A 10,058-nucleotide genomic window follows, 5' to 3' on the forward strand; every position below is an offset into this window, starting at 1 on the left:
TGGAGAGGCTAGAAAGTGGTTCAGAGAACTGACCCCTAGGTCTATAGCAGACATCGAAGCATTAGATGATGTATTTTTGAAGCATTGGGGGGATAAGAAAGACCTGCTATATTACCATACTAAGTTTGGAAACCTCGAGAGGGAAAATGGGGAATCATTATCTGATTTTAGTAAAAGGTTCAATCGTATATATAGTAAGATACCAGCTGAAGTAAAGCCTACCCCCACCTCTACCAAACTCACCTACGCCAATGCTTTTGACTCTGATTTCTGCCTGCTATTGAGAGAAAGAAGATGTGCCACTCTAGCTGAAATGCAAGATGCAGCTTTAGAGGTGGAATCTAATATCATGGTTGCAGAGAAACTCAAAGGCCATGCTGATAGAAGAAGGCAGAGAGGTGAGGCTTCTTCTTCCTCTGCTTCATCTTCAGAGCCCAAAATAGATAAAATGACTAAGATGATAGAGTCATTGGCTGCTGAAATATCTAAGCTGAAGGTTGAGCAGAGCTCTGGAAAAGCAAGGCTTCCAAACACATTTGCTCCAAGAAATCCAAATTCATTTAGAAGAGAAAATGAACAGTTGTAGATCATTCAGAGGGGTAAAGAAGCAAGTGAAGAACAAAGGGTTAAGGCTCCTTTCCAAAATGTATTCATGGAGGAGGAGTAGTTTGAAGAGGAGGATGAGATTCACTGCATGGAAGACAAGAGCAGTGCTGCCTTTTTGACACTGGCCGCCTACGAAGAATCATTACTCCAAGACCAGACCAGTCAAGAGTGGGACAGAGAAGCTGTTCTGTAGACTGATGAACAACAAAGATATAACTTGAGGTCAAGAGCAAGCAATGTCGAAGAGAATCCTGCCCAAAGAGTTGTTGTCCCCACAGAGCATCAGACCATCAAATAGAAAATACCAGTAGCTGACCCAGTTATCCTCAAAGCACCAGCTCAAGAGGTAAGAGGCCTTGACAAGTCCCCTTCCCCTTTCAGTTTCGAATCAAAAGTCCAGAAACTTAAAATATATGTGCCTCTGATTGAACTTGTAAAGAGTAAGGTCTTTAGAAAGCCTATCCTTGATTCCCTTGAGCTGAAAGCCACACAAGCCTCCACTAACTATGTCAATTTACAAGATGATAAACCTGCAGTTGTGCTTAGCCCAATGATTGAACCAGCTAATGATACTTCTCCATCATTTTATGTCTCCTTGACCATTCATGACAAAATCATCCACAACTGTTTGCTGGACACTTGTGCCAACCATAATCTGATGCCCAAAGCTGTCATGGAAGAATTAGGCCTTGATATCACCAGGCCTTATCATGATTTATTATCCTTTGATTCAATGAAGGTGAAGTGTCTGGGTTGATCAAAGATTTAGCTATCACCCTAACTCAGCTGCCCATGAAGAGCATGATGATGGACATTGTGGTAGCAGATGTTCCCCCTAAGTTTGGCATGCTACTGTCCAGAGGGTGGATTAAGAGGCTGGGGGGAACACTACAAACTGAATTATCATATGCCACTGTCCCAGTCTTTGGAGGAGAAAGCAAAAGACTATACAGGGAAGCCCAGCTGGCCTATATCATCAGTGATGAGAAGAACCCCACTAATCATCCTATTTACGTTGTGGACACTGATTTTGGAGCTTGCATCCTCCAAATTGAAGAATCTCAGAAGGCCTCAATGCAGATCAGGAAACCAGTAGGCCTGGCTATGGAAGAAGAAGGGACGCAAGCTTGGGATATGTTCTTTGATGGAGCCCGTTCAAAAGAAACCGCAGGAGTAGGGGTGGTGCTGGTGTCTCCAAAACAAGAAAGCATACATCTGTCTTTCAAGCTGACTTTTCAGGTCACCAATAATATAGCAGAGTATGAGGCTCTGATATTAGGCTTAAACATTGTCAAAGACAAAGGAATCGTAAATATAAAGGTGTTTGGAGATGCTGATCTCATCATTCAGCAAGTGAACAAAACATTCCAAGCAAGGCACCCAAGGCTGAAAGCATACAGAGATGAGGTATGGAGACTGAAAGACTCTTTTCATAGTTTTTGTATCTCATATATCCCTAGAGTAAAAAATCATCTTGCTGATTCCCTTGTTGTGTCTGCTAGCATGTTCATCCCTCCCATGCCTCCTAGGTTGGTCTATGAAGTCCAGATCAAATATAGACCATCCTTGCCTAATAATGTCCAGCATTGGAAAGTTTTTGAGGATGATGATGAGGTAAATAGGTTTTTGCAAGTCATTGATGAATTCTCTGAAATGCAAATTGACCAAGAGAATGAAAACTTGGAGGAAAATCCCTAGCCCCAGCTAAAAAACACAATTGGCCGAGACAACATTGTTCAGTTGCCTAGAAATTATATACCTAAAGGCCTAGTTCCCCTAGAAAAGCCATTTGACCAGAATGATGTGCCTTATAAGGTTGCTCAAAAAGAAGATCAATCTGAAGTCCATAGGCATAATATAGGGAGTCCAGAGCATCCAAAATATATAAACCTGTCCACTCATTTGTCTGTTGCCCAAGGTTCCGAGTATTGCAACTTGATGAAGCAATTTGCTGATGTGTTTGCTTGGGAATATAGTGACCTGAAAAATTATGACAAAAAGATCATCCAGCATAAAATTCTCTTAGAGAAAGACACCATCCCTTTCAAGCAGAAACTCAGGCCCATTAATCCTTTGCTCCTCCCTCTGATTGAAAAATAAATCAAGAAGTTATTGGCTGCCAAAATCATAGTCCCTCTGAGATATTCAAAATGGGTAGCCAGCTTGGTTGTGGTGAGGAAGAAAAGTGGGGAAATCAGGCTCTGCGTTGATTTCAGAAACCTGAACAAATTCTCTAAGAAAGACAATTATCCCCTGCCAAAGATGGAGCATTTGTTGCAGAAAGTTTCAGGAGCCAAAGTGATGTCTTTCCTAGATGGATTTTTAGGGTATAACCAGGTTGCTGTACATCCAGATGACCAAGAAAATACTGCATTCACCACTCCGTGGGGAACTTTTATGTATTCCAAGATGCCTTTTGGGCTGATGAATGCTGGAGCCACCTTTCAGAGAGCTATGGATATAGCATTTGTAGGAGAGAAGGATAAGTTTGTCCTTATCTACCTAGATGATATAACAGTATACTCCAGCAGCCATCAAGATCATTTGCAGCATTTGAAGAAAGTGTTTCTGAAGTGCAGAAGGTTTGGGATATCAGTGAATCCCAAAAAGTCACAGTTTGCTTTGGAAGAGGGCAAACTCCTTGGACACATTGTTTCTGCTGCAGGTGTCAAAATTGACCCAGAGAGAGTGAAAGCAATACAGACGTTGTCTGTACCAAGATCAAAAAAGGATATCCAGTCCTTTCTGGGCAAGATAAACTTTGTAAGGAGGTTTATTCCTAATTTTGCAGAACTTGTAAAACACATCACCTCCATGTTGAAAAAGGGATCTGATATTAAATGGACTGATGCAGCAAGAAGATCTTTTGAAGCCATTAAAAGGGCTATTATGGAAGCTCCCACTTTAATCAGCCCAGACTATAGCAAGGAGTTCCATATATTTTCATTTTCCTTAGGTGACACCCTTGCAGCAGTTTTATTGCAAGCAAATGATGAAGGTTTAGAGCATCCAGTGGCATTATTTAGTAAAACTTTAAGGGATATTGAACTGAGGTATGATATCATTGAAAAACAGGCATATGCTCTTATCAAATCTTTGAAAACTTTTAGAATATACATCCTGCATTCCAAGGTAATTTCATATGTGCCCTCTGCTTTAGTAAAGATGTCCTAACGCAGCCAGATGTTGATGAAAGAAGGGATAAATGGATTGCAAAGCTTATCGAATTCAACATAGAACTGAAGCCCACCAAGCTTGTCAGAGGTCAGGGCCTTGCTAGACTAATGGCTAAAGAAAATTGCAGAATGCTGGACATGAATTTGATAAGCACAAATTCAGAGGATGGTCAGACAGAAGAAGAAATGGTTGAACCAGGGCAAAACTAGTCATTGGCAGAAAATCTAGCTTCTTGTGGATGGTATTCTACAATAGCTCAATTCTTGTTGAAGCTAGAAGTTTCTCCAGGCCTTAGTTCAAGCCAAGCCAGGACTGTTAAACTTAGGGAAGCCAAGTATTACATTCATGAAAGCCTGCTTTACTGGAGGGACCCCTTTGGAATCCTTCTGAGATGTCTGAACAAAGAACAATCCATGGAGGTCATGCAATAGTTTCATTCTAGCATGTGTGGAGGACACCACTATTGGAAAACTACAGCCCACAAGATCCTCAAAGATGGGTATTATTGGCCCACCTTATTTTCTGATGTCTTTTCATTTGTTAAATCTTGTGACAAGTGCCAAAGATTTGAAGGAAGACAGCAGTTGAAGTCCTTTTGTGCTAGTGGCCCTTTCCAGCAGTGGGGTTTGGATTTCATAGGAGAAATTAATCCACATTCCAGTGGCCAATGTAGATGGATCTTAGTAGCCACTGATTACTTCACTAAATGGATTGAAGCCATCTCCACTAGGAAAGTTGATCACCATGTGGTCATGAAGTTTTTGACTGAAAATATTTTCACCAGGTTTGGCTGTCCACACAAATTGGTTATAGATAACGCAGCAGCCTTCAGGGAAAAAGAGTTGGTGGACATGTGTGACTCAATGGGCATTAAATTGGTACATTCCACCTCATATTACCCTCAAGGCAATGGTCTAGCAAAATCTTCTAACAAGAGCTTGATAAGGATAATCAAGAAGCTGCTGGAGGACCACAAAAGGAACTGGGATTCCAAGCTGAAATATGCATTGTGGGATGATAGAGTGACTACCAAGAAATCCATAGGGAATTCTCCATTCAAGCTAGTATATGGCACTGAGGTTGTATTCCCAATTCAGTTGACCCTCCTTGTGGCAAAATTCTTGCAGGAAGAACAAAATGAAGAAAATGATATGGCTAGGAGGATCAGTGATTTAGCAGAAGTGCATCAAATCAGAGAACAACTAGTCGAAAGGTCTGCAACACATCAGAGGAGAATCAAGGAAGCCTTTGACAGAAAGGCAAAGATAGACAGTTTTCAAGTTGGGGACTTGGTTCTTAAGTGGGATGCACTAAAGGAGAAGAAAGGCAACCATGGGAAGTTTGATGCTCTGTGGACTGGGCCTTTTATCATTTCTCAGATCCAGGGGAACAACACTTTCATGCTACAAAGTATGGAAGGAGAGACAGTTTTTGATGGCCCAGTTAATGGGTGATTTCTGAAAGTTTATGTTATTTAAGGTCTTTTGGCCTTAATTTTGTAAATATGTTGTTTTATCAGTTTTAGTGTAGGCTCAATTAGACTCCATGCCCAATGGAACACTAGGAAATTTTGTTGATCTGGTTTTTGTAGGAAAGGCAATGATCTGCAGTTCTTGAGACCTCACAAGGAGGATCTCATCCCCAGAAGGAGCCAGTGTTAGCTCTGCTATATAACTATGGTTTTTGAAGGTCAGAGATAAGCTTGGTTGTGTTGGTTATGCTCAAAGGAGGCCCATAATGGTCATTTTCACCTCTTTCCTTTACCTCGCTCATCCTCCCTTCATCTCCATTTCCTCTGTTTTTTCTTTTAAAAACCACAAAACCCCTTTTTCTTAAGCCCTGAGCGCAAAGGCTTGGACCGGCCATAAAACCATAGCCATGTGACTTCGCACCTTTAAAAACTCATCACCTTTAATCTCCGCCGTTGATTTTCCCCGCCAAATCTAACGGCTCCTGTCACGCCCGATAAAGCAACCTACGTGCTCTTTTCCCAACCGTCTGATCACCTTCACCGAGATCTGACGGCATTCGCTCTCCTTGCGCTTGTAACCCGATCGAATGTTAGTGCCCGATGAGAGCGGTTTTTCTCTCTCATTCGCCGCTACGTGTCGGCCTCTGAGTGGGATCGCATGCCCCTATCCTTTTACCGCTTTATGCCCAAAGGCGGTGCGATCAATACCGTTTACCGCCTAACCTATCTGCTCGCCCATTTAACTACCGCACAGCTTCACCGCCCGATCACCGTTAGATCTAGCCGCCCAAGATCTAACAGCCTAAAATCAATTCGCTCTCACCTCGTCCGATAAACCCGCAGAACCATTTTCCGCCATCCTTTTCTTCAATCCGACGGTCATTATCTCCACTCATCTAACTCGTCGATTCACCCATGCACCCCACGTCCCTTGACCACTCCGTTCATCCGAAGGAAGGAGGTGATCAGCATGCCTGTACCAGTCGCAGTAAAGCCTCAACAACCATGTTTAACAAGCAGTATGGCTCCGGGAAAGAAAGGACACGCACGACCCCATAGTAGCATTTATCAGTTATGGAAACGCGCTGATACGAACACTCCAACTGCCTAAGAGGACAGCACAGCACCTAAGAAGATCTGATTTGCCCACTACAACAAGAAAACACAGTCAAAGACTCCATCAGGCAGTTAAATGCAGTTGGTGGTCAATTATGACCCTTCCATACCTAAATGGCCCAAGGGCCTTTGTAATGTAAAATCTATAAATACCTAGAAACAAGATGTAATTAGGGTTGATGGTTGATGTTTTGATGTAAGGTTCAACTTTTGGAGACTATGGATATTTTGCCACTTGCAGCGTCTCGTCTTCATTTTCAGCTAATACAAGCTTCTTTTGTTGTTAACTGCTCACTTTCCATTTTCTCTCTATTCTAAGCTGTGCCTGATATGTTGTATTCTTGATCTTTAAGGTTTAGCACTAGAAAGCTGTCATCCTATCTATGTGTTAGATTGTTGAATGTATCATTGAATAGGTTATCCAGGTTTCTTTCTATCTAGTGTCAGAGAGTTGTCATCCTGTCTGTGCATTAGTAGAATAGATTTACAGGCTTCTTACTGGTTGCAGCCAGCCATCACATGGTCTTGTGCATCTGCTGGTGTGGTCAGTATTCTCCATATTCACCTTATCTCTAAATTGTGAGTAGTTGGTGGTCTAAAGCCTTGTAGTCTGGGGGTGTTCACGCATGTTTGGAGTGAAACAAAGTAGAAGTGGTTATCTGGCTTGAACAAGCATCATTCCTTCCATTCATCCATTGCAACAATAAGTTGAATTTATATGTTACCAGGCATCTCTGAGCTACAACCTAGGAGAGTTTCTTGGAGCTCTAACAAGGACATGCAACAGTTTCTCCTTTAATTGAGGAATTTAACCTTCAGCTAAAGAGATAAGGATGAGTTGTAATATTGAGTTGTAATCAGTTGACTTAGTTTAACTGAGTCAAGTCCAGTTAGATTAATTTACCGGTTTGTTAAATTAATGAGAGTTCAGTTAGTTAATGCTTCCATGCATGTAACTACTGTAATTCATATAACTGAGTATTCACTCATGAATAACTCATGCATGTCAGTTCAGTCAGAGACCCAGTTGAGATCAGATGGAGGGACAATGTACTATCAGTTGCTAGGATATTCCTTTGTGAATATTCCTTGCATGCAAAAGGAATATTATTCCTTATGGATTGCACAGTTGGACCTGAGGTTATAGTGAGTGTGATGAGGCCAATTCACACATGTGATATCATTGGACCCCAATCAAAACTGTGCAAGGAAATAGGAGGCTAGGAGGGCTTGAGGAAGATATATTCTATGTTTATTGAGTCTGTGAGCGGTATTGTTTGATTACAAAGAGAGCAGGATAGCTTGAGAGCTGATTCTTTTTGTAACTTGAACAAGATTTCCACTTGTATGATAATAAAGAGTTGGGGTTTTAGGCTGGTGCTTTCCCCAGTGATATATCTTCTGTGTTATGGTTGATTACTTCTCATTCTTAGTTATATCTGTTCATGTTTGATGATGCTAATATCTGTTTAAGCTTCCGCAAAGTTTATGGTAGAAGTAGATCTAGTATTATGCTTTAGGACATTACATATCTCAGGAGATCTACAGTGAAATTTTTACATGGTATCGGAGCCAAGGTGATCAAGGAATAACAGTATAAAAGTAGGAGAAGTACGAAGTTTGGTTTCTGAATATTGAATTGAGTTCTTATCACATCTATTTCACCGATGGCGTTCAGTGGTTTAAGACTCGAATATGCCCTTGATGGTAGTTTGAATTATATAGCTTGGAAGGATTGCATGGAGGCAGTATTAGAAGATAACGGTCTCAAGGACTTCACTGATCAACAAGTCCAAAAGTTGATTGATGCTACTCAACTGGCGGAATGGAAAAAGTGTGTGGCTAGAGCAAGGAGAATCCTCTTGGAGGGAGTTCGAGATCACATTGTCTCGAGCCTCCGTGGGAAGGAGACTCCGTTTTCGATGTGGAAAACATTAAAAGATCTTTATCAGAATAGCAGGGATCAAAGGAAGCTGGCACTGAAGGACGAACTTCGAAAGATCAAGTGCGAAAAGTGCGACACAATCTCTACGTTCCTGAACAAGCTCACCACCTACAGGGATGAGCTTGCAAGTGTAGGGGTCGTGACTGCTGATGACAACATGGTGAGTCTAGCACTCCTCGGTCTTCCAAAGAGCTGGCATAGCTACTAGGACTCGGTTAATGTAAGAGAGAAACTGCCAGATTGGGAACGAATTTCGTCGTACCTAATGCAGGAGGAGAAAAGGCGAAGCACGAGGGATGGATCTTCATCAAAAAAAGATGATGAAGAAAATCTAGCTTTAACGAGTAAAGCTAAGAAAGGGAAAGGGAAGGCGTCCCAATACAAATCTTCTCATGGTGGGAAGAAGGTTGACAAGCCGAAGGTGCGATGCTTTCACTGTCATGAAGTGGGCCATTATGCTATGAATTGTCCAAAGAAGAAATCCAAGAAGGGTTCCTCAAAGGGATCTGATGGTGATGAACTAGCTTCACAGTTTGAGTTGGATTTCTCGCTTATCGCATGCATGGCTTCATCAATGGTGGGATGTGTTTGGTACTTGGACAATGGAGCTGCTTTCCACATGTCAGGTGACAAGAATATTTTCAGTACATTGGAGGAGAAGGATCTCCAGATGTGGATCGAGATGGGCGATGATGGAAAGTACTGTGTCTCCGGTGAAGGTACAGTTGTGTTTCAGAGGGAGCATGGTGCTCCTCTCACCCTATCTGCTGTTAAGTATGTACCAAGTTTGAAAAAGAATCTTGTGTCTGTTGCTATGCTAGAAGATAAAGGCTATGATGTAGTCTTTAGTAAAGGAAAAGTTTTCCTGAGGCATATCGGCACCGAACAGACCAAGCGAATTAGGATTCGAGTAAAGAATCTCTACAAGCTGGAGGTAGAAGACTGTGTTGCACTGAGTTCCAAAGCAGAGGTGGTGCAAAGCCAAGATGTTGGCGAGCTGTGGCATAGAAGACTGGGCCACTTGCATCACGAGGCCTTGAAGATCATGCAACAAATTTCTACCAGCTTACCCAAGGGAAAACTGGAGCAAACAGATACATGCAAAGGATGCACCTTGGGTAAGCATGCGAAAGATTCCTTTCAGGGTCGGGATAGTAGAGCTGGAGCAATCATGGAGTGAGTTCACTCAGATGTATGTGGACCATTCTCTACAGCCTCCACCGCTAAGCAAAGGTACTATGCTATTTTTATTGATGATTTTTCTCGTAGATGCTGGATCTACTTTATGCAAAAGAAGGATCAGACCTTTTTGAGGTTTTGTGAGTTTAAAGCCTTGGCAAAGAAAGAATCTGGAAAGAAAGTAAAAGCCTTGCGTAGCGACAATGGAGGAAAGTATGTTTCCCAACAGTTTAAAGACTTCTGTGCTATAGAATGAATTAAACGGGAACTGACGGCACCTCATAACCCACAATAGAATGGGGTGGCCGAAAGGAAGAACAGATCTATTGTGGGAGCAGCTTGAGCAATGTTGCATGACCAAGGCCTACCACTACATCTGTGGGCTTAGGCATGCAATACAACAGTGTACCTTCAGAACAGAATTCCTCATCGTATCTTGGGGATGAAAACACCTATGGAGGCTTTTTCGAGGAAGCGACCAAATGTGAGTCACTTCCGCATCTTTGGATCACCAATTTTCTGTCATGTGACCAAAGATGCCCGGAAGAACCTAGACCCAACAGC

Source organism: Pinus tabuliformis, chromosome 8 (genome assembly GCF_031772625.1).
Source record: "Pinus tabuliformis cultivar Carrire ecotype Pingquan chromosome 8, CPIR1, whole genome shotgun sequence".
NCBI lineage: Eukaryota > Viridiplantae > Streptophyta > Pinopsida > Pinales > Pinaceae > Pinus > Pinus tabuliformis.